General features: G+C 45.9%; 1 protein-coding gene across 1 annotated transcript in view; it reads right to left on the bottom strand.

Annotated features, from left to right (window-relative positions):
- Positions 1–19,869, bottom strand: part of YPEL2 (yippee like 2) — a 63,530-nt gene extending 43,661 nt beyond the window's left edge. Inside the window, exon 1 of the mRNA XM_068530366.1 lies at positions 19,693–19,869. The gene's annotated coding sequence lies outside the window, so the exon portion shown is untranslated. The remainder of the gene's footprint in view (positions 1–19,692) is intronic.
- Positions 19,870–25,129: the final 5,260 nt, after the last annotated feature.

Genomic DNA, 25,129 nt, shown 5'->3' with positions numbered 1-25,129 from the left:
TCCGGGGTGACCAATTACACAAGATGTCCAACTGTTGAAGGGATTCAGACCTACAGGGGCCCAGGCATAATGTCTTCCCTGCTCGGTCTCCCACCGCTAATTTTTTTGTTTTTAAATAACTTTCTTTTTTTAATTAATTAATTTATTTATTTATTTATGGCTGTGCTGGGTCTTCGTTTCTGTGCGAGGGCCTTCTCTAGTTGCGGCGAGTGGGGGCCACTCTTCATCGCGGTGCGCGGGCCTCTCACTATCGCGGCCTCTCTTGTTGCGGAGCACAGGCTCCAGACGCGCAGGCTCAGCAATTGTGGCTCACGGGCCTAGTCGCTCCGCGGCATGTGGGATCTTCCCAGACCAGGGCTCGAACCCGTGTCCCCTGCATTGGCAGGCAGATTCTCAACCACTGCGCCACCAGGGAAGCCCTCCCACCGCTAATTTTAAAGATGAGTAATCAGATTAAACTGAACATCACAGAAATACTTCAAGAATATGGGGGTGAGAATTAACCTCCCCAGCTTTGCCTCGGAGTTAGGACTGGCCATAACAAGAGATAACACGACCCCTTGGATCAGAAACCCTGCGTCTCACCCAGGCATAGTGGAAGTGGAAGAAGTGGAAGGTGAGTGGTCAAAACCAAAGCCCATGGTAGACCAATGTTGTTGGGTGTTGAAGTGTAACAGGTGGTAGAAAGAGCTAAATACCCGACTTGGGGTTTCCTGAAATATCCTTGAACCTTCCAATACTCCTGTTCCACTCTCAGGAAGGACAGTATTTCCAGGAAAGGAAGGGGTGATAGGTCAGGGGGGTAAGGAACAGGAAAGACGGAGGCAGGGGAAGCGAGCAAGAGGCTTGCCCCAGGCCAGCCACTTCTGAAGTCCACAGCCTCAGCCGCCCGGTGGGGAGCAGGAGGAACACTGGCCCCGTTCGCCTTATACAAACACTGAAGGAAGGAAAGGAAACAATGAGCCCTGGCTGCCAGTCTGGGTTTATAGAGCAGCCACAGAGTCTGTTTTCTTACACATGCAGACGGCTTCTAAATTATGCCTTTCCCCAGAGTAGAATTATTTCTTTTCTCACTTCTCTTCTGCAGGAAACCCAAAAAAAGTTCACCGGCAGGGGTTTCTGGTTATGCTCAGCTTCAAATGTGAATCTCAAAACTTATTCATAGCTACCTTTGGAGAAATCAGCATTCATAGTGTGCATTAAATGTGAGTATGTCACATACAAACACATTCATTGCACACCACAGCTCAGAACTTAAAAAGAGAAAAAGAGACCATGCAAGCAACATTCCAGGCTGCCTGGTGCTAGAAAAGCCCCAGACAGCCTAGGCTGCAGGCCTTGGACTTTGCTCTGTGGTCATTCTGCTCTTCTCACTCTTTCCTAGGAATTGACAGGCACCCACAAAAGTGACTCCTTACCCAAGAAGGAAGAAAAGAAAAAGTGGCTTGCTGAAATATGAATCTTGTTCCACTGGTACAGGGCAATCAAGAAGGAATGAGAGAGGGAAAGTGGAAAGCAAAGTGAAGGAGGATCAAGAGGGGCTCCTTGTGCCTGAGAATAAAGGAGAGAACGGGCTGAGTGAGAGAAAAAAGGTGAGAGCTAGGGACCGAAAAGTAATCACCTATTACTGTCTTCTTCCCTCTTAAGCGAAAATATTAAAAGCTGCGTCTTTAAAAAGAAGTCTGTTTGTAAAAAGGAAGTAAAAAAGAAGTCAGTTTTTAGGAAGGAAGATGAAACAGATTTTTTTTCTTTTTTTTTAATGGAAGAAATTAAGGGTATGGGGCTGTAGAACTCACCACATTCTAATTTTTGGACTCTGGTACCTGTTAATGGGGCCACAGGCTCCATGGGGCTTCATGAGTCCAACCCGCTGAACATACTGTGGAGTCTAAATTGATTTCCAACAATAATCAAATGAGCTCGCTTTTTTAAAGCCTCAGGGCACGTGTACAAATTAAACACCATTTTAAATGAAGTAATAATCCATCACAGTGGAAATTAAAGGAAGATTTGCTACCACCTCCAGCTGGCTCCCGCTGGGCAGCATGGAAAGCGAAGATGTGAACTATTATGATTAAAAACAAAGACCTTAGATACACCACTCTGAGAGCCAAACGCATAGGGAGCGCACAGCAAACCTGGCCGTCCCACCTCACGGACTGGCCTTTTCCACAAGGAGCCACAATTGCAGGTGGAACTCAAAACAGAACCTTCTGAGTGTCCCCAGGATGGAGGGGTAGGAGGTACGAATTCCTCAGATAAGTCAGGAAGGAACTGGAAAAATGATGTGGGAACAAGATTGTACCGCCACACACAGAGCCACAGAAACCGAGAAGGCAGAACTCGCCAGGGGAAGTGACACCTCCAGCCACAGGACAGGACCACCCCTAGATGTGCCTCAGTGTTGCTGTTTTTGTGGGGTGTATTGGAGGAGGGTAGGTAAAGACTGTCTGGAAAAGAAGTGGGCTCTGGAATCAGAAGCCAGTTCTACTCCGTTCTAGCTGAGTGACTTTGGCAGGTTATTCAACCACCCTCAGCTTCCCCAATTCTAAGAAGACCAACATACACAGGGTTATGAGGATTAAATGAGATTGATGTAAGTACAGACACAGTGCTGGCACACAAAACACACCAAAATTGTAGCTATTATTATTTTTAGTGGTTAATGAATTTTTAAAAATATATGTTGCTACTTAAAAAGACAAGAAAAAGAAAAAGGAGGCCGAAGAGTTCAGAGACATACATAGTTTTCCTGCCACTTCCATTAGGACTCTCTAGCTTGTCTTCAAGCAAGGTAGATGGTACTGTTGGGATGACATTCCTCTAAACCTAGAATTCTCCTCTCAAGGTAAGACAGGGTGGTGATGACACTGGAGGAACCGTACGAGTATCCCCCTAAGAGGCGGCTTCCCCAGTGGCCATGCTCCCAAAGGCCCTAAAGCACTGCCAGGAACACAGCGTCTCTGATTCACACAGCCCTGGCAGGCCCCTGAGCCTCCTTTCCCCCTTAAATCCACCCTCTGCATTTCAGCCAGTGTTATGTATTTAAAAAGCAGATCTCACAAACAATAAATGCTGGAGAGGGTGTGGAGAAAAGGGAACCCTCATACACTGTTGGTGGGAATGTAAACTGATACAGCCACTATGGAGAACAGTATGGAGGTTCCTTAAAAAGCTAAAATTAGAATTACTATATGACCCAGCAATCCCACCACTGGGCATATACCCTGAGAAAACCGTAATTCAAAAAGAGTCATGTACCACAATGTTCATTGCAGCTCTATTTACAATAGCCAGGACATGGAAGCAACCTAAGTGTCCATCGACAGATGAATGGAGAAAGAAGATGTGGCACATATATACAATGGAATATTAGCCATAAAAAGAAATGAAATTGAGTTATTTGTAGTGAGGTGGATGCCCTAGAGTCTGTCATACAGAGTGAAGTAAGTCAGAAAGAGAAAAACAAATACAGTATGCTAACACATATATATGGAATCTAAGAAAAAAAAAAAGGTCATGAAGAACCTAGGGGCAGGACAGGAATAAAGACGCAGACGTAGAGAATGGACTTGAGGACACAGGGAGGGGGAAGGGTAAGCTGGGACGAAGTGAGAGAGTGGCATGGACATATATACACTACCAAATGTAAAACAGATAGCTAGTGGGAAACAGCTGCATAGCACAGGGAGATCAGCTTGGTGTTTTGTGACCACCTAGAGGGGTGGGATAGGGAGGGTGGGAGGGAGACGCAAGAGGGAGGAGTTAGGGGGATATACGTATATGTATAGCTGATTCACTTTGTTATGAAGCAGAAACTAACACACCATTGTAAAGCAATTATACTCCAATAAAAACGTAAGAAAGAAAGAAAGAAAGAAAAGAAAGAAAGAGAGGAAGAAAGAAAGAGAAAGAAAGAAAGAAAGAAAGAAAGAAAGAAAGAAAGAAAGAAAGAAAGAAAGAAAGAAAGAAAGAAAGAAAGAAAGAAGGAAAGAAAGAAAGAAAACTAAAGGAGGAGGGGAAAAAAAAAAAAGCAGATCTCACCATGTCATCATTTTCATGTCCTTCAGAAAGGCAATACGGGACAGTGGGTAAGCAGATGGGTTCTGGATATTTAACTAAAGAAAACAAAAACACTAATTCAAAAAGATCTATGTACCTCTATGTTCATTGCAACACTATTTACAATAGCCAAGACATGGAAGCAATGTAAGTGTCCATTGATAGATGAATAGGAATGTGGTGTATGTATATATATATATATATAAAATGGAATATTACTCAGCCATAGAAACAAATGAAATCTTGCCATTTGCAGCTACACAGTTGGACCTGGAGGGTACTGTGCAAGGTAAAATAAGTCAGAGAAAAACAAATACCATATGATTTCACTTACATGTCTAAAGAACAAAGCAAATAAACCAACATAATAAAACAGAGTCATAGATACAGAGAACAAACTGGTGGTTGCCAGAGAGGAGAGGAGTGGGGGGACAAATGACATAGGTGAGGTACAAACTTCCAGCTATAAAATAAATGTCATGAGGATGAAATGTACACATAGGGAATACAGTCAACAATACTGTAATTACTTTGTATGGTGACGGATGGTAACAGGTCTTATTGTGGTGATCATTTCACAATGTATAAACATATTGAATCACTATGTTGTACACAGGAAATTAATATAATATTGTACGTTAACTATAACTCAATTTTTTAAAAAAGACGGGTTCTGAAATCAGACTCCGAGGGTTTCAAATCTCAGTTCTATAATTTTCTAGCCGTGTGACCTTGAACAACTTACTTAACCTCTCTGGACCTTGCTCTCCTCATCAAAACCTAGGAACACTAATATTGACCTCATAAGGCTCTTGTGAGAATTAACTAAGCTAATACATATACAGTACTCAGCATATGCACCTGGCATGTAGTAAGCACACAATAAATTCCAAGTGTGTATTATTGCTGACAACCATTGACATCCATGAATGGCTTCAGATTCATCTCTCATACTCTATATACTCCATTTTTCGAACTGACATTTAAGGGTCTATTGTGTGTCAGGAACAGTCTCCTAAGTGTTCAGATTTGCCAAACAAACTCTCTGTAGTTCCCCCGAATACACCACACCTGTATTTCACCCTTCCATGGTTTTGTTGATGCCATTCCCTCCATCTGACATATCCTTCCCACCTCCTCACCAGGCCCTTACTTGTCCATTAAGACTCAGCTCAAATATCCCCTCAGCATTGGACTTATTGACTCATCCTCTGTGCTCACCTCCATCTTAACATTTACCCTATTGAAACTGAAATTATTCTTTTCTGCCTCTGTATCCTCTACTAGAGGTAAGTGCCAAGAGTAGGGACCACATTTTAGTTGTTTCTGTACCCCCTGAACTCGGCAGCACAGAGCACACAGCAGTGGCCACTGTTGGACTGAACTACCCCTGCTTCCCCTTGGGCTGCTGACTAGACCAGTCTACTCATCCATGTGGGTAGCACAAATGATTGAGGCTCCTTCCTTCCCCCTGCCAGTAACGAGGCAAGACACAGAATGACTCTGGCCCCATGGAACCCTATTCTCCCCGATAGCCCCCACTCAGATCCTGTGCTGAGATGCCCATAACTACAGTTCTTCTAGGCAACAGAAGATTTTTTTAAGTCCTGGATGTTAATCAAAGGCCTGTCATTGGCATCCATGCCCATTTTTCACACTCACAGGGTCTAGGTTAAAATATACTATAGTAAATATTTATATATATAGATATACATACATACACATATATATATATCTGTTGAGGTAACAGCTTAACCATTTTCCAGCTTTCTCCATCTCTTACTTATTGTAGGAACTCTTAGAAAGCCTGAAGAGGACTTTATGCTGACTTTAAGGACAGGAGAGTAGGAGCATGACTGAGTAGTCTGTTCCAGAAGCAAAGAGAGAAGCCCTGATTGGAGGCAATAAATAGGTGGCAGTGGAAAGGGGGTAGGTAAGCCATTTCTGGGACTGGAGACAGAAAAAAACAAAGAGACAGAATGGCTGTGGAAAGCCCCTATCCCAAGAGGGTAGTCCTCCTTCCCCATTCCTAATCTCACCAGAATCCTGGACTCAGACCAGGGAGCATAGAGACCCAGTTTCCCTGGGCTGCCACAAAGAGAAGTGGGTGGTGGTGTCGTCCACTGGTGCGGAGGACAGGATTAGAGACAGATGGACTTGGATTCTGTTTTGGTTCTTCTCACTAGCTGCATCACCACTGGGCAAGTTGCCTGAAAGGGAATAACAGTGCCTACTTCACGGAGGAGACAAAAGCATCAAATGACATAAAGCAAGTGAAGCATTCAGCATAGCACCTGGCACATCATTAGTACTCAATAACCTTGATTAGCTGTGATCATCCTTACCAGCAAGGGAGAAAAAGCACGGGAACTGTTCCTGTTCACAAGACCCAAATGAGCAGTGCTCCTGTCTGCCAGGTTGACTCATGGTGGCTAGAGGGTTAGGCCTAAATTAATCCACTTAAAGGTATACTGTGGTTTTAGTAGGTTTTGGTGGCTTAGCTGGGGATCTGACATTATTCCAATATCATTCCAAACAATAGACCACTCCATCACTTAGTGCAGTGGAAGTTACCTCTGCAGTCTGCACTTACTCTACTAATCCCAGGATGAGGCCACTATTGAAAACTTTACTGAAACTCCGCTATCAAAACTGCCACGATCTGATGTGCAAGACGTACTGGGAAAGCAATGCTATCACTTCATAGTTAACAACTTTATAGCTCTGGACCCAGGTGGTACTTCAAATCCATCCAGTTGATAATAAAATCCAGTTTGGATAGTCAAGAAACCACTCTCGGGCTTCCCTGGTGACACAGTGGTTAAGAATCTGCCTGCCAATGCAGGGGACACGGGTTTGAGCCCTGGTCCAGGAAGATCCCACATGCCGCGGAGCGACTAAGCCCGTGCGCCACAACTACTGAGTCTGCGCTCTTGAGCCCACGAGCCACAACTATTGAGCCCACATGCCACAACTACTGAAGCCCGCGCACCTAGAGCCCGAGCTCCAAAACAAGAGGAGCCACCGCAATGAGAAGCCCGCGCACCACAACGAAGAGTAGCCCCCGCTCGCCACAAGAGAAAGCCCGCGCGCGGCAACGAAGACCCAACGCAGCCAAAAATCAACAAATAAAAATAAATTAATTAATCAAAAAAAAAGAGAAACCACTCTCTTTCATAAACAAAACCAACCATTCATCTCTATGCTGGATACAGGGCCTAGTCTTGATTTCAGGGGGGTTATCTGTCAGATGATAATCCTACATGATCTCTAGGATTCCTTCAGCTCCTGAAGTCCTGATTTCATGTTGTAATGATGTCTCTGCCAGCTGAACCTTGCCCCAGAACTTGTACCCATCCACCCACCTTTATTCTGTTAAGACCTTGATTTCAGCGAGGTCACAGGACCTTTCAGTCTCTCAGAGTCCACTTGGATATGGCTGGACAGTGCTTTGCAACATCTGTTAGCAAAGCAATATATTTATCACATGGTCCTTAGTTCAGCACTCTGCCTGCGAGGCCCCCATATGAGGCTTACATCTGTTAGAACATGGCATAGAGAAGAGGCACTTCCCCTTGAACATTCTGAAACTTGCATGTAATTTACTATTTATTACATAGAAGTAGCTGTTGCTAGCTGGCTAGGAAGAGATCAGATATCACTTTAGGTTGTTTCTACAATTTCAACCAAAAATGATCTGTCTGAAGATTTATTACCAAGGACACTTGGCTAAAGTTCATCAATGGCTTCCTTCTTTTTCTTATACAACTCCAAGATCCAAAAAGGATTTAAGGTGGCTTACAAAAACATAAACAATACTATACTATTAAAATAGATTAAGAAATTAGGGTAGGAGGAATAAAAGAACAAAAGGAGGGTTAGGACACAGAAATGCATGCTATTAAATTGCTTGATATTTACTGAATTTCAACTGCAAATTTGGCTTTGAGCTCCCCAGTAACCAAGGCAGGAAAGAAAATACCAGCAGTTATAAGGTTTATATTTCCTATGAAATAAAAGCATCTTGGTTGTTCAGGATACAGATTTTCTGAGAGACATTTATTTCTCCTGCGGGTGGTCACAGGAGACAATGAGCAACCCAGTGGACAGAGCCCCAGCGCACATCAGCCCTTCCCACCATGTAACCCTCTTGCAAGACTTTCTTAGAGGCCCCTCCATGAAAACGGACAGCGTAATGAACACCAAAGGGCAATTCAGTAAAAGGGATTCTACATGGGGTCAAATCAGGGCAGCCCAAGGACGTGGCAGCCCAAGGACCCAGATCCTGATGGTCTGGCTGGATCCAGTGATATCAACTCTCCAGAGGAATGGAAGAGCTACAGAGCCTTCTGGCAATGCTCCATGAATATCATTTATCACAACCAGGCTTTTGAGTAACAAAAATATGGGCAGCCTCCAACATGCCAAGTCCAAACACTAATACTTTTGAATGCTAACACTATTTGGCCCTGGTGCTGCATTCAGCTCTCTCATGGGCTGTTTTTTCTCCGAAACTCTCCCTTATGGGCCTCATCTTGCCTCTCTGGGTTCTTCTGTGTCTCTGACTGAGGCTCAGTCTCCCTGGCTGCTCTTCCATCCTCCTCCTCCTTCGAGGTGCTTCCACCATATGCCTAAGTGCTCCCCGCCCCCAGCATTCTCACCCATACCCAAGTCTTCTAAACATCTCTGTCTCCTGCTCCTGAACCCTGGATTCTTTTCTAAAGGGGGCCTCTTTCTGGCTCCTAGGAAGGCACTTCAAACTCCCAAAGCCAGCACCATCTTTTCCCTTCCTCCGATCCTATCCCCTTCACCCCCGTTCTGTTCCTTCCTCCTGAAGGCCCAGCTGCCCAAGCAGGAAACACCCTTTATTCTCTCTCCCTTCTATGTCACACTCCATCTGTCCCCTAGACAGTTGGTTGTGCCTCTCAATCCACCCTCCCGTTGCCATCCCCAGTCACAGCCAGCACATTGTGTGAGCCCCGTCCTCTCTCATCCTGAACCTCCTAAACTGGTCTCCCTGACTCAGCTCTTACCTCTCCAGCCCATTCTAGAATTCTATTTATACAGCACAATCTGACCACATCTCTCTCATGTTTCAAAGCCTCCAGTGGTTTCCTAGCAGCCTACAGGACAAGGTCCAACCCGTTAGGTGGCACCGAGAACCTGGGCCCAATTCTCCTTATCTTCTCATCACCTTCCCACCTCACTCCAAACCTGCTTCCCCAGCTGACCAAGCTCGTTCACTAACTTTTCTCAAGTTATTTCAGCCTCCTGCAAAGCCTTAACCTGTCTTCTCTGCCCAGTAAATGCCTGCTCATCCTTTAATATCCAGCTCAAATAAGACCCTAAGCAGAGCTGGGGACCCCCTTCTTCCAGCATGCAAAAAACTATGCTCTGGAATGGCACTTTAACACACCATTGTTGTGTGTCTCCCAGACTGGAAAATTCCTGCAGTCAGAAGTCCAGTCTTTACCCGCCTTGGGTCCCCAGGACTCCTAGTATCCAGCACATTGGAGATTCTTGATAAATGTTGATTAACTGAGTAAAATGAATGACCATCACTGGCACTGTGCTGCCCTGTAAAGCTGATATTTTTAGTCTCCTTACTTTGCCACTATCCAGTACAACTTAAAATATTGAATTCTGAGCATTACACGGGACTCACACACCATTAATGCTCCACAAAGTTTGAAAACTAGCAAACTCTTATGATGTAAACTTACTTGGGCTGTCAGGTAGAGTCTGCAACTCAGGACTGTGGAGCCATATCTCCGATGGGCCACACCACAAGAACCTCTGATGGTTTTACCCAGCTGCTGTCTGATGGCAGAAATATTTCCCATTCGGTCTCACCTGGCCCTTCCCACCATTTCTGTGTGTCACCTAGGGCAGCTTCCCGAGGGACCCTGCCCAGGCTGGCAGTGGCTTCTGGACCCCTAGAGAAACCCTTCCAGGTTGATCCCCACAAACCCCCCACGGCAGTCTGAGCTGCTGTTCTAGGCAAGACTGAGCCAGGGAAAATGCAGTGGCAGACTTGGTGCAGACTAAGAGGGAAGGGGTCCCTCGATCCTGCCTCTGCTCCACATTTCAAAGAAACCAGATCCACCCTTTCCTGCAGCCCCCAGAGACTGCCGCCCTCGGCGTCAGTCCTGCATTTTGTATTTGGCCATGGTCAGACATGATAATCCTGGTTAAAACAAAGCGAATACTTTCTTCCCCTGATCTGGGACCCAAAGTGTAGCCTACAGACAAGGCTACACTTGAACTGTAATGTAAAAACAGCCATTTAGAAGATCTATCAAGAAAACAACGTCTTACAGATGTAGAGAACAAACGTATGGACACCAAGGGGGAAAACTGCGGTGGGGTGGGGATGGTGGTGTGCTGAATTGGGCGATTGGGATTGACATGTATACAGTGATGTGTATAAAATTGATGACTGATTAAAAAAAAAAAAAGAAAAGAAAAAAGAAAGAAAACAACGTCTTGAAAAGCAGAGTAAGAGATGGCCAGTCTTCAGGTTACTTCACCAGGGAACACTCCCTTTAGCCTCCTCCAACGCCCACTAAGTCAGGTGCCCAATTCCAGAGGCATAGCACTTTTCACAGTTGTAGTTTTATTGAGATGATTATTTGATTGTCATCTGTGTCCCACACACTCAAATATCCAATATTATTTACTGACTAAATGCATGTCTTTTGGAATATGGGCACTGTGTGACCTTGATTCCTCTTTAACTGCTGCTCCCCGAGGGCACAGCTGGGGCCCCAATTAATGACAAACCATCCATCCCAAATCTGCCAATACAATTCTATTGTTCAGCTGTCAGCATGCCTTTGGCTTTCTCACTTTAATCTCCCATTTCAAATAAATCCAAAACTCTAGACTCTCACATCTGTGGCTGGGCTCCCTGCCTTTCCATGACTGGAATTTGGAAATTGAACTTAAAACTCAAGAGAAGAAAAGGGCAGAGGCACTTTCAAAAGGATGCCTGTTGTATGTCCAAAGTCCCAGCCATCACCACCCCAGAGATGGATGCATTTTGATCTAAGAATTAAACTGTCATCTAGCGTTGCCATTTATTGAAGCAGCGGAAGAGGAATAGGGTGGGGAAGACAGACTGATTCTAGAGCAAATTTCTGGATTTCTCCTATTATGGGAATGGGAGATAGATTTTAACAAGAAAGACAGCTTCTTTTCCTTTCAGGCCTGGCACACTAAGGGGAGCCATGCACATTGCCAGTGCAGCTTTTTCATATAATTTAGAAACCTCCACAAAGCTAGTAGTTTATGGGTCAATCTTCCCACTAGATTGTGTGCCGTTCCTGACCACAGCCAGAGACCATGTCTGGTTAGTCATCCATCATAGCTAGCCCAAAGCCCCACTGGCACTAAGAGCTCAGAAAGTGTTGGTTGAAGGAGGGTGGGAAAGGAGGGGAGGAGATAGGGAGAGTCATCTGAGGCCCTTCAGCAACTGTCAGTAAGCCTCCAGGACTCTACAATTTATTAATTTCGTACTATGGGCCCATAAGGGGCCAAGTACTTGATATGCATTATCTTAATCCTCACAACAACCCAGAGAGGCAGGCATTATTATGATAACTCCTATTTGAAAGATGAGGAAAAAAGCTCAAGAGAAGTTAAGCAATTTGCCCAAGGTCACTCTACTAGAAAGTACCATAACTGGGACCCTGGGAACAGCCCCCCTCAACCTCCACCCCCCAGGGGATCCTTCAACCAAGACATGACAGAGAGGGGTCTGAAGATGTGCATCCTTGGTACTTGAGCCCTCTAAAACAAGCAGAATATCTCCCAGAGGGAGAGTCTAAGTCAATTAATTACAATGCAAAACAAAGATGTCAAGTTCTCTTAAAACATCTTCAGGCTGTCAGGGTTGGCTCACTGCATCAACTTTTAATTGCAGAAACCTGAGAAAACAAATGAGGGAACGGAATAACCTGAACCAGAAGGTGGGACAACAGATTAGGCACAAGAAAAAGCTAGTTTTCAGTTCTTATCATCTCTTCATGTTGATGGGATATTTAGCTTTAAGGCTGCAGTCACATTCGGGGATACTTTTTCCCTCAAATCCTAAAGAAAACAAATTAAGAATCATGTAAGCAAAACTAACCAAAAGCCCTATCTAATTTACATTTACATAATACACATGTTTATACCATTAGCACAGCAAATGCTGAAAGAGAATTCATTTCTACTTTTATGGTCCATTTGGTGGTGGGTCACCTTAGGTAGGGACCCCCAACAGACAAAGACCAAAATGGTGATAAAAGAAGAGATAAAGGGAAAACAAATATAATGGATGACACACAGGAACATACAAACAAAAGAAAAGGAAGAGGCAAAAATAGAAACTAAGGGAAAGGAGGTCAAAGGTTAAGGATGTTTAGTAGTTGGTATCTGCCAGGGAGAGCAACTACCTTAGTGATTCCAAACCTCAGACATGTGTGGGGTGGTCTGCATTAGGAAAACCTGGGAAATTGGGGTGGGGGGGGAGTGTAGGTATTAAATTCTGATTTTACAGGCTTTTGGCTGGGCCAGGAATTCTTAAGGCAACCAGGTTTGAGAATCCCTAGGGATAGTCTCACTTTTGAGGATGCCTATTATCTATGTCAGCTAGCCTGCATCCTCCAGAGTTCTACCGTGAACGTAAGTCACAGTCCACATCTGTGGAGCGCCTCTAAACTGTAGCGATGGTAGCCCAAGCAATATCTCCTTCCTGCATTTCATATGCCTCCTGAGCATTCCTCATACATTACCTGTCATGTCATTATCTCGGTGCCTTTGCACACACTGTTTCCCCTGGCGTGTTTCTGCCTGTTTAAATCCTCTTCATTCTTCCCAGCCCCATCTCCAAAATGCCTACCCTTCTTTCTGTATCTCTGTAATGACCTTAAACTCTTTCTACCTTGTACTCTGGTTATTGACATAGATGTCTTAATCACTCCTATTTGAGGATATGCTCTTAGGGGCAAGGGCCACATTATAACTTACCTTTTTCTCCCAAAGGTCTTATTATCTGTTGAATGATGAATACCCAGGAAAAATAAAAGAAAACAAAAATAAAATAAAACAAAATAAAAGGTTGAGTTTCAGCCCCAGGCCAGAGGTTCCTCTTCTCTATCTCAAAATAGGAATCAAACTTTTCCTGACTCGGGGCTTCCTTGGTGGCGCAGTGGTTGAGAATCTGCCTGCCAATGCAGGGGACACGGGTTCAAGCCCTGGTCTGGGAAGATCCCACATGCCGCTGAGCAACTAGGCCCGTGAGCCACAACTACTGAGCCTGCGCGCCTGGAGCCTGTGCTCCACAACAAGAGAGGCCGCGATAGTGAGAGGCCCGCGCACCGCGATGAAGAGTGGCCCCCACTCGCCGCAACTAGAGAAAGCCCTCGCACAGAAACGAAGACCCAACACAGCCAAAAAATAAATAAATAAATAAATAAATAATTAAAAACTTTAAAAAAAAAATTTTCCTGACTCAGGCAGGATATGTTCCAAGCCTATGCTCTCTTGCCCCAGGTACTCCCACCCAGAACACCATGGGAAAACAAAACAAATCATTAGGCAGGTCAATATTTCCTATAACTACATTTCATATCAGATAGAATAAAACCACTTTCTTCTGCCCAACCAAACTCAACCACTGTTCACACCCAGCAGACCCTGTTGGAGCCTCAGTGGCATCCATATGCCATCTGGATATCAAGCCTTCCTTTCATGGCAAGAAATAGCCAAGGGAACTCCAGACACTAGAGGCTAATTTCATTCTGAGCAGGCAATCTAATTTCACACAAAACCCACTAAGTCTGGACATACTACATTCTCAAGACCAGGGGGGAGGGCTGACTGCCCTGCAACTCAGGAGACAGGAGATCTCAGCGCTGCTGACCCAGCCAGGAAACAGGAATGCGAGTGGCAGTGCCACACCTCATTGGCAGATGTTGCTTTGTCCCATCACAGAGGGAAGGTAGGCTTTGCCTAATATTGAGACGTTATGGGTTATTTAGAGTTTAAGTCAGGAGTTGGTACTTTTCCAGAATGTACAGGAGTAGTAAGAGCCTTGGACCTGAGAAATAAAAGATATGGTTTACAGTCTGTGCTTTGCCCAAATTAGTTCTGTCCTAAGCCAAGTCCTTTTTGCCTGTTTGAGCCTCAATGTTTATATCTCTAAAATGTAACACCTAAAATGGATTTTAATACCCAATCCAGCATATACCTAATTAATAGAGAGTTATAAACCATTAACTTGAAAGTAGGGAAAATAAAATTATAAGGTTAACGCTGGAAAAAATTGGGATGCAGGGCCCGACAGTTACTAAAGTCAAGCCACAAATTTGTTTCTCTGCTTCCTGGCAGCCAAAGCAAAAAAGAGAAATATGATCAGTTATATCCAATTGTCCACAAAGAAAAATCATGCCAGTTCCTTGGGAGAGGCAAAGCTTTTCCTAACACTGGGTTCTGAAAGCAATTTCTCTGATTAACTTAACAGAGACATTAAGTGAAGTTGTAGCTTAAGTCTTCAACAATATAAATTCTTATAAGAAATGTAGTAGCAAGTTATATAAACCTATTTTGGACAGCGTCCCTCCATAAAGCAAAGGGCAGGACACCCAAGTTCATCTCAGTGAAAACAATTCTGGAGGGGCTGAGCTAACATGGCCCAAGTATGCAGCTTTCAGTAGGCCCGGCTTAATTCAAGGATAAAACTAAGACCAGGTAGACAACATATTCTTCCAAACACTTCTATAAATATTATTTCTTCCACATGGTTGTTTATTAAGAGTTGGGTAGCAGGGTGCAATTAGATGACTTCTAAATTCCATTCCAGTTCTGATAAATCTAAGTGACATTTTTGGTCTCCATTTACTTACACTAATTTAAAATTTGGGAGTTTTCCCCCTCCCACTCCCAAATCAACGGATAGGGAATTCCTGCCAGTGAGAGAGAGGGAATCTAACTATTAATATTAGTCTTGTTATTAATAGCTAATACCAAGCGCTTATGTGCCAGGCTCTGTGTCTGGGTTCCTGTGCATTCTCTCATTTAATCTTCCCATCAATCCTGTGTGATGGTAACTATTATTAGTCCCATTTTACAAACAAGGAACAGAGATGTCGAGAATTTTAGCAAATTGTCCTAGGTCACAGAGCTAATTATTCAGATCTTTCTGGTTCCAAAGCCAAGGCTCTTAGCTCTACTTATAGTGCCTAGTATTAATGAAATGTGATTACTGATAGAAATGCTTGTTTGTCAGGAGAACAGTGAAGCCTAGAATAAGGCTTGTAGGGGAGGCAAGAGTTATTAACAACAACAAAATAACAATGGAGCTTTTAGAGACTTTGGCAACCCATAAAAAAAATAAAAGGATGAAAAATATTGTGAAAAGCAGAAATCTCAAAAGAAAGTAATTCCAAGGGAACAGGAATTCCGAGGAAAAGAGAGAGAAAACTTCTTTTCCTCCTCTTCTCTTGAAAAGAAAGTATTATTTCTTACTCTTAAAGACTCTAAACCTTGGCTCTCTTGGTCATTCATTCATTCCACCAACAGTTCGATATTTATCCTGTGCTACTCCCTGCTAGGCAGGGTCAGCAGTGAGCAAGACAGAGGGGCTTCCAATCCAGCCATCAAGTAGACAATGCATTTCCAGAGGGTATTAAAGTGCTTTGAAAAAAAAAAAAATTAAGGGGATTAAGAAGGGCTGAGGGGCAGGGATGGAGGACTGTTCTAGATAACAGGTCAGGGAGGGGCTCTCTGAGACCCAAGTGTAGGAAGCCAATCATGCAAAAAATCTGGAGACCAGTGACTACCATTAGAAAGGCCCAGGGATAAAAACAAACCTTACATGTTTTAGAAACCTCAGGAAGGCTAGTGCAGGTGGAGCTGGACTGAAGCAGAAGAGACCAGGTGAAGACTGGTAGAAGCTGGGGTGGGTGAAGACTGGTAGAAGCTGGGGTGGGCGAAGCTGGGACAGGGGGAGAGGTCTGCAATGCCTACAGGGAAAGGGGGTGGATTATTTCTGAAGGGCAATGTGAAAGTTGTAAACATGGGAGTGGCATAATCCTATTTACTTCATAAACCTCCAGGGCTATACTCTTAGCTCCCAGGGAAGTTCAGGTACGTGCAGTATCACCTTTTGTTAGCGATAATATCACTAAACTATCAACTGTTAACAGAATCCCTTTAGCCTGTAGGCCCTGGCTTTCCATCATTGGATGCTAAAATTCAAAAAGACACTTCCTTTTCCGGAGCTTTATACCCCCTCATCGTGCTAAGGGAATGCAACTGCCAGAGCAACTAGTGGTTTGGTTGACAGACCCTAGGGAAATGCCAAGATAATTCACAAAGAAAATTGATCCAGACCTCAATTTGAATCCTACCTGCTTCTCCTATCCTAGGATATGCCATCCTTTTGTTGTTTCCTTTTTTTTCCATAGGCTCAAAACTAAACGTTAATGTGAGCTGCTTGACCAAACTGAACATTATTCAAGTTAATTTCAACAATCCTACAGTTAGTGTTCCCATATAAGGCATACCCTTGGCAGGAAGGACCACAGTTGAATTTGAATTTGGATAATTTAGAGTTCTTTTTGAAGCTAAATTGAAGCTTTGATAAATTCAAGGAAATTTCTTTTACCAACGTGTTTGGACACAATAACTAAGAGGGAAACATACAACATGTGGAAGCATCAGGTGTGTGTATGTTTATGCTTGAAAGTAGAGACAGAGGTAACAGCATCAGAAACCGGAATACTAACAAGACCCACCTGCACACAGGAGCTGAGCTGTTACAGAGGAAAGAACCAGGGCTGAGGCAGGCAAGGAGGTGGGGAAGTTTGCACCTCTTCTTATTAACTGTTGACAGACAAGCCCCTGGCTCCCCTCCCCACGCCTAACAAAAATAAAATCACCAGTCTGCCCTTCTCCTAGATTACACAGCCTGGAATACCCAGATATTAAAATCAACCTTTTCTGCTGCCCAAACTGTTAATGTCCCAGGCACAATGACTGTGTCATTGACTCAAAACCATTAAAATCATTAAAATAGTGAAAATTCACATAAATCTGTGAATAAGACAGCAGGCTCAACAGCACTACTCATGACCCCAACCCCACACACCTAGAAACATCCAGTGGTATAGAAAGATGAACAGCAGCCCTCAAGCGGGCTGGAGTGGAGTGATGTGGGGAGGGAAGGGGGGCTACCTCTTAGGGCCAATGCTTCATGACAGCTGAAATCAAACAACACTATACCCTTAGACTAGCCTGGGCTAGTGTGACAGATGAGTGATGCTGGGTTTGCATAGAGTATGGCGCACATATCCGACTAAGGCTTTGCACTCTTTATATCTAAGTTAATGCCTTTCATTGTTCATTGACCCCAGTTCCCACTAGTTCAGGGTTTCTTATCAACCACCTGTCTCACAACCTCATGGCCCATTTATTAAAAATGTGCCCCACTGAGAATAAACATCTCCAGACTGGACTTACAAACTGCACTTTTAAACACTACCCGGGTCATCTTTATGCACATTTAAGTTTGAGGACCTCTGCTCTACAGCAATGTTTCTTCAACTGTGGGCCGTGACCCGTTTGGTCAAGAAACCAAATTAATGAGTCATGACCAGCAGTTGATTTTTTTTTTTAAGTAAGTAGGAAAAAATTATAAATAGAACACACTGCAGGTAGTCAGGGCAATTATTGTTTCTGGGAACTGATGCACTTGTGGACCTCTGTGCAGGGATGTAAAATGTATTCCTCACTGTGGATCCCACTCAGAGTTTGAAAACCACTATCCTAGACGGAAAAAGGAAAACGATACTCTTGCACATGCGTTTATTTTCATTTTTCACCCCTAATTCCAAGCTTCTGGAGTTTAGTTCAAGCACAAGATATCAAGACAGAAAGGCTGTTATCAAATCCTAAATTGATAAGGCAAAGCCAAACTGAGGAGGGGGATGAGCCCAAGGCCGACACTCTGCTCCTGCCTGAGACCCTTATCATGGAGCTGGGGATAAGGAAAGGTGCCAAAGAGAAATTTGCACAACTCTCCTCAGGCTGGACCTGTTCCTTGGTAAAGAACCTGTAGCCACTCATTGTCACAGTTTAGAGGAATTAAAATGTTCCCCATGGGGGGGGAGTGGGGGGTTCAGGGGAGGCTCAGTCTCGGTATAAGGGATGGACAGAAGTCAGGTTCAACCCATCTTTGCAGTCCTGTGGCAGTGACTAGGTCAAAGGAAAGTCAGGAAAGGGTGAATGGTCAAGTCTCACCCCAGAACCAGCGACATGAGTTGCCTTGGGCAAGTCACGTAACCTCTCAGTCCCCTAGGTTCCCTGCATGGCTAATGTTCTGGGAGCAAGTGGGGCACAGGCAATCAGACAGCTTCCCTTCTTGCCCAATACTCTAGGACAGGGAGTCCCATCTTGCACATCTTGCCGGACCAGAAGAGAGGAACATGGGAGGAAGGGCAAGGGGAAAAGATGGTAGCTAATTGTGTTGTTAGCTTTCAGACTCACCAGAAGCAAGGACTTACTGAAAAGAGCCTCAAGACCCGAGGAGAGCAAACTGACAAGGAGGCCAGAGAGCAAAAAACCCAGCGAAGCCCAGGAGCGTTTTCCCGTGCCATTCACAGCCGCGGGACTGCGAGAGGGTCAGCTACATAACAGAAAAAAACGGAGGACACTCACTCACTTGGCTTTGTAAGCTCTCGTAAGCTGAGAGTGAAGTCAGAGGTGGCAGTCTCCTGGGCTGGGTCCAAAAGAACAGGTGGTTCCCCCCACCCGCCAACGAGAGAAAAGCCACCACTTGGGTAAAGACACCCAGAGGAAGTCAGCGGCCAAGGAGGGTGAGCTGGAAGCAGTGAGAGATCGGCGCTGCCCCTCAGCGCAAGTTCCCGAGAGGTACTCGCTGGAGAGGCCCCTTAATTCCGTCGGGCAGGAGTGAACTCGCGCCCACCCCTTTGGCAAGGGCACTGGGGAGGCGCCGGGAAGCGGCCAGGCAGGAACTCGGCTGCGGTTACCTCGGCCCAGGGCCGGCCAAGCGCTCCTCGGAGTCTTGAGGGCAGCCAGTCCCCCAAAGGCGGGGGCACCGAGGGCGGCGGCCCCGGACCCAGTGTCTCCAGCGGACACCCAGCGACACCGGGGGCAGAAAACGCCCGAAGCTCCCACCCTGCCCCCCACAGACTCCGAACCCACGGGAACTATGCTCAGGAAGAAGCAGCGACCAGGTCTCCAGGTCACCCCCCTACCGCCCCGCCAAACCGCGCGCGCCCGACTAGCCCTGCTCCTCGCACAGGCCCCCGGCCCCCGACCCGGGAACCCGTGCCTTCTCGGCTCCCGCCGCGGGCCGCCGCCAGGGCCCCGGCAGTGTTTGTAAACAAACCGGTCACGTGGCCCCGGCGGCCCGCTCCCCGCCCCCTGTGCCCGCGGCCCCCATGGTGACCCCCCACCGGACCCCGCCTCGGCCGCGCCGGGCAGAGGGTGCTGCGCGCTCTGGGGGAGCCGGGCCGCAGGGACCACGGGACCTGCGCCCAGTGACGGGGGTCGGGCGCCCGCGCTGACAGCGCGCCCCACGCCCACGGACGCCCGGCTCGCGCAGTGCTCGCGTCTGCTTACCCGGCAGCAGGCTGCCCGGTCCGGCCAGCTCTGAGCTTGGCTCCGCGGGGGTGCGCAGCAGCAAAGGACCGCCCGGCCGGATCCCGGGCTCTGGGCGCGCTCTTAAAGCCACAGTCTCCGCCACTGCCCCTGCCGCCACTCCGCATCCCTCCGGGTCGGGGCCGGGGGCTGCCTGGTGACGGACGCGCCCCCGCGCCTATCCCCTCGGCTCAGCACATAGCAACACGCCGCGGGTTGGCTGGGCCCGGCCGCAGCCCATCCGTCTTGAGCCAATCAGCGAAGGACGGAACTCCGCCCCCTGCTTCCCCTACCTCCCACCCCCCACCTCTCGGCCCTGGCCGGGCTTGGGTGAGGGGAGTGTGGCGAGTACCGGTTCAGGCCCTATGAGGCCCAGCCAGCGGAGCCTGGCCAAGCAGGGCACCTGGCCGGAGGAAGAGGGAGAAAGGGTGATGAGGATGGGTAGGCTCTCGGCGCCCGGGAGGAGACCGTCTATTTGGGTTTGGAGTTTGTCCCCGCTTCAAGGCTGGGATATCCAGAACCCGGGGTAGGGAGAGGGGAAGCTTTATAGTGCTTCTTCTACTCTCTAACTCCCTCCTCCCACCTTAGGTATCCCTAACTCAAGAGTCTAAGTTACCTGAGGAAGCTCTCGGGAACCGGGGCCGTTGCATTAAATAAGACAGTGCCAGCCCGACGGGGCCCAGCCAGGACCTACTCAGAAGCAAGGCATTTCCCCTTTTCTCTCTGCTCTGCTCAAATTTGGCGAATTAAAAGTAGGAACGAGGCATTACAGGAATTGGAAGGTACCTAGCCCCCAACTGCTGCTGATTTTCCAAGACTTTTAAAGAGAAATGATTCGCCTCGGAGAGTAGGATGGTCAGTGATCGTAGGGCAGGCGCCCACGTTCTGGGTCAGTAGAGTGGTGCTTTTCAAGGAAGAGAAGGTTAAAAAATAAGCCCAGGGCAGTCAGGAAATCTAGGGAGGCACCAGGTGGGTGGAGTGGGGCAGCCTCCCAGCAAGAAAACAGGTCAGTTTGAGAAAGAATGCTGCCAGGGATCAGGGGCAGAGAGCAACCCAGCCTTTTTAGTTGGCCACTGTTAGTTCTGCAGTTTCTCAGAGAGCGGTAGGAAATGCGATGTTTTATTGAGCTGCTGTCAGAACGTGACATGCTTCTGGGGTTGCTGCTGACTTCAGCCCCCTTCCCCACTGGTTTGCACATAAATGGAGAATGGTACCAGGGTAGATCCCCAGGTGGCTCAAACTTCACCACAACTCCACCGGGCAGTCTTTAAAATATATTTGATTTGGGGACTTCCTGGATGGTCCAGGGGTTAAGACTGCGCTCCCAATGCAGGGGGCATGGGTTTGATCCCTGGTCGGAGATAGATAGATAGATAGATAGATAGATAGATAGATAGATAGATAGATGATAGATAGATAGATATTTGATTCAGTTAATATATTTAGCATTCAAATTGTATTCAGTTAATATACCTTGCATGGTTGGATGCGAATCCAGTCCTAATGTTAATAAAATGTTAGTAAAAACAACAAAAAATACCTCAATCGGTATCATACACATGTATCAGTCTCAGTGTTAGCAGTTTCAGTGTAAGCAAGAACGCCTTGTCACTGTTCACAGTTGACAAAGTTGGAAAGTTTAAAACAGATTTTTTAAAAATGCTTTTCAGGTAAGAAAGAATCATGAACAAGAAACGTTTACTACTTAATCCTTAATCTATGAAGAGGTGGTGGATTCTTTAGATTATCAAGAGTTTGATTTCTGCACTCATCTGCCTCTTGGGCAAATTTCTTTGTCTCTCTAGGCCTTGGTTTCCACAGTTTAAAACAAAGAAAATTGAAATAGGATGATCTCTAAAGTCCCTTACCAATCGAAAGTCTAATCAGGGCCAGAAAGTCAAACTCGTTACAATGTTTCAGCAATATCCTCCTAGTAAATATTCATGTTGCCAGATCACCATTCCCCAACAGTAGATGTTGCATTAGTTTAACACCCTAGGATATTGGTATGTTATGTAACAAGATTGGTGGCTACTGTTTTCTGTTTAAATAAAAGATAATGTTAGCTAAGGAGGACAAGCCTGGTGGGGTGGTTCAAGAGGGAGATCTGAGGACCCCTGCAGGCCTGCCGTGTGTATGCAGGGAGGTGGAAGAGGCAACGGGACTTGCAAGACCTGGAGACAATAGAACCAGCCAGGCAACCAACCAAAAAAAGGATGTAATAAGGCTGATGGTGCCTCCTCCCAGTCAAAAGAGCCAAGCATTGTGAGTTGTTAGGCCAGAAGGTAGAAGTGAAACAAAGCAGTAGAAGCAACTTCTCTTCCTCTCTGAAAGCACCTCTAATGGCCCCTCAGTACACATTTACTCAGTGCCTATTCTGTGCAGAATTTCCTGCTTGGCTTGGATGGTAGTTTTCTGAAGAATCCACCGAGAGGAGAGACCCTGAGGCCTAGGGAGAATGTGTGAGAACGGACAGATATTTATCCTGTAGGGCAAAACAGAGGTGGAAAAATATAGGGAGAGAAGTAAGTAAATTTGTTCAGATTTAGCCAGAGGGCTTTTTTTTTTTTTTTTTTTTTTCCCCTAGCAGTAAAAGTTTGAGAAGTTCCTAGCCTCACAGACAGGTTATCAGCTTGGCTTTGTCAAGTGGCCCAGGACCCTCGTCTCCTCTGTGTGTGGCCAAATTCATTCATTCCCAAAGCCTTCACAGCAGTTCTTTTCCAGCATCCCCTTTCTCCAATCCCACATTCCTACTGTTGCCACATCGACATCACTACTACCGCGAAAAGGTCACTTTTATGTACTCATCTTAACCTCTCATAGCGTTTGACATGATTACATCCTCCTTTCCCTCACCCCCACCACCAGTGCATCAGCAGGTCCTGTCAGCTCTACTACAAAAATATATATTTGCTCTGAACACGTCTGTCTCTGCTGCTACCACCCTGGTCAGAGCCACCAACACCTCTTGCCTGGATGTTGCAACAGCCTGCCAACTGACCCCCCTGCTTCCAGTCTCTACACAGCAGCCAGGTGGTAGTTCCTCAAAACAAACTCCTTACGATGGCCACAAGGCCCTCCTAAGCCAGCCTCTCTGGTCTTTCCCTGTTGCTCCTTTGCTCATGCCGCTGCAGTCAAGCTGGCCACCTTTCCATTCCTCAAATACACTGGGCCTGGTCTTGTATAGTGTTTGTATTTGCTGTTCCCTCCACCTAGAACATTGTCTCCAGAAGGCTGCCTCCTCACCACTTGGTTTTCAGGTCAAACATTTCCTCCATAGAGGCCCCCCTGATACTTACACGCTCCCCAGGGTACCCTCTATTCTATCTGCTCCCAACTTTTCTTGCTTTTTTCTTTTTAAATTTTATTTATTTATTTATTCATTTATTTATTTATTTATTTTTGGCTGTGTTGGGTCTTCGTTGCTGCATGAGGGCTTTCTCTAGTTGCGGTGCGCTGGCTTCTCACTGCCATGGCTTCTCTTGTTGCGGAGCACGGGCTCTAGGGGCGCCGGGTTCAGTAGTTGTGGCTTGCAGGCTCTAGAGCACAGGCTCAGTAGTTGTGGCGCACGGGCTTAGTTGCTCCGCGGCGTGTGGGATCTTCCCAGACCAGGGCTCGAACCCGTGTCCCCTGAATTGGCAGGCAGATTCTTAACCACTGCGCTACCAGGGAAGTCCCCCAACTTTTCATAACACATATCTCTCCATGAAATTACTTTCTTCGTGTTTTTATTTGTTTTCTGTCTCACCCACCTCTGAAGTGTAAGCTCCATGAGAGCGTCCGGGACTTTGTCTGTCTTGCTTCCTGTTGTATCCCCAGTGCCAGCAACAGTGTCTGGCACTCGACCAATACTTGTTGAATAAATAGCTGAACAAATGAATGAATATGCGCACCACCTCCTACACCATCTCCTGCAGTTTCTTTCACTTTCCTTTATCTCCTTTCCCTCTTTGCTCTTTCCTCATTCCATCTCAAAGCCTTTTGCTTGATGACTCAATCCAAAGATCAGATCAAATGTCACTTTTCTGGGAGAGTTTCCCCTAACCTCTCTAGAAAAACTAATCTTTCTCTTCTCAGTACCTTCCATAGCACTGTATTCATAACTCTATTACATCACTCAACACTCTGCACTCCTTAGTAAGAGTTCTCAGTTATCCATTCTCTCTGCCAGTTCCTCCCGGGCTGGAAACTTATCAGATCGTCTTTGTATTTTTAGCACCTGGCACATGTCAGGCCCTCCCTCCAGGTTTATATTTGAGTTGAATCCAGTAGGGATCCAAGCAGGAATGGATAGGTTCTGTCCTCAGAGTCCACTGATTAACAGATAACAGTCTTACTTCATAGTATGACAAGATCAACCCGAAACTTTAGGATATTCTATAATGAAAGGAGCTGCCTACGTTTTAAAATCACAGCACAATGGAAACTTCCTGAACGCTAAAGGCTACAGCCTCTCACACTACCATACCACCTGGGAAAACATTCCCCTCTGCCTGTCTGGGGAGGGGGAGTTGCTCCTCCTCCCAGACTTCACTCCCATCTCCCCCCACAAGGAAAGTCCCATGACATTACATCACAGAGGAGGGCCTGGTGCCATTTTCCTGCAGACACATCATGGCAACAGTGCTTTGTTTCTTTATGTACAATAAATGCTTTCTCTGAATCTTGTCCAAGTCCCTCACTTTCAGTCATGAAAGTGGCTGATTATGTGCTTTTCAGACTGTAAGTGGGTAAGGGTTATACATCAGCCCTCCTGAACACACTCTGAACAAAACAGCTGCTCTAATTTATTGAGCACATGTTGTGGACAGAGCAGTTTCTATTCTATCTTGTTATATTTAATCCTCAAAGCAACCTGCAAGATAGGTATTTTCCCCCATTTTTTAAAGAAGCTGATCCTATGGAATTTGAATCCTGATCTATCTGGCTTCAAATCCCATTCATTCTCTTTCTTCTACACCATCAAAGAGGACAAATGCTTCTCTCCTCTTCTCTTCAAATATCCCAATCCCTTTTACAAGGAAACTCATCCAAACATCAGACTACCCAACAAAGCAAAATTCAGAGTGCCCAGAAACAAGAGGTGTAAGGGCTTAGCACTTCCGTCCTAAAAACAACAATAGAAACTCTAATATTTACGTGGTGTTTCCTATGTTCTAGGAGCTGGTACAGACACTTTACATGCATTGCTTAATTTAATCCAATCTTCACAACAACCTTATGAGGAAGATACCACTGGGTCTACATACCTTAACCACAGTTCCAAAATCCAAAAAGCTCTAAAAATTAAAAGTAAGTTTGACACAGCTCATATGGAACAATAACAAGTCAATAGTATTCAATAACTAAAATCTGGGGACTTCCCTGGTGGCACAGTGGTTAAGAATCCGCCTGCCAATGCAGGGTACACGGGTTGAGC

Source organism: Eschrichtius robustus, chromosome 20, assembly GCF_028021215.1.
Source record: "Eschrichtius robustus isolate mEscRob2 chromosome 20, mEscRob2.pri, whole genome shotgun sequence".
Classification (NCBI taxonomy): Eukaryota; Metazoa; Chordata; class Mammalia; order Artiodactyla; family Eschrichtiidae; genus Eschrichtius; species Eschrichtius robustus.
This window is presented reverse-complemented; position numbering and strand designations above follow the sequence as displayed.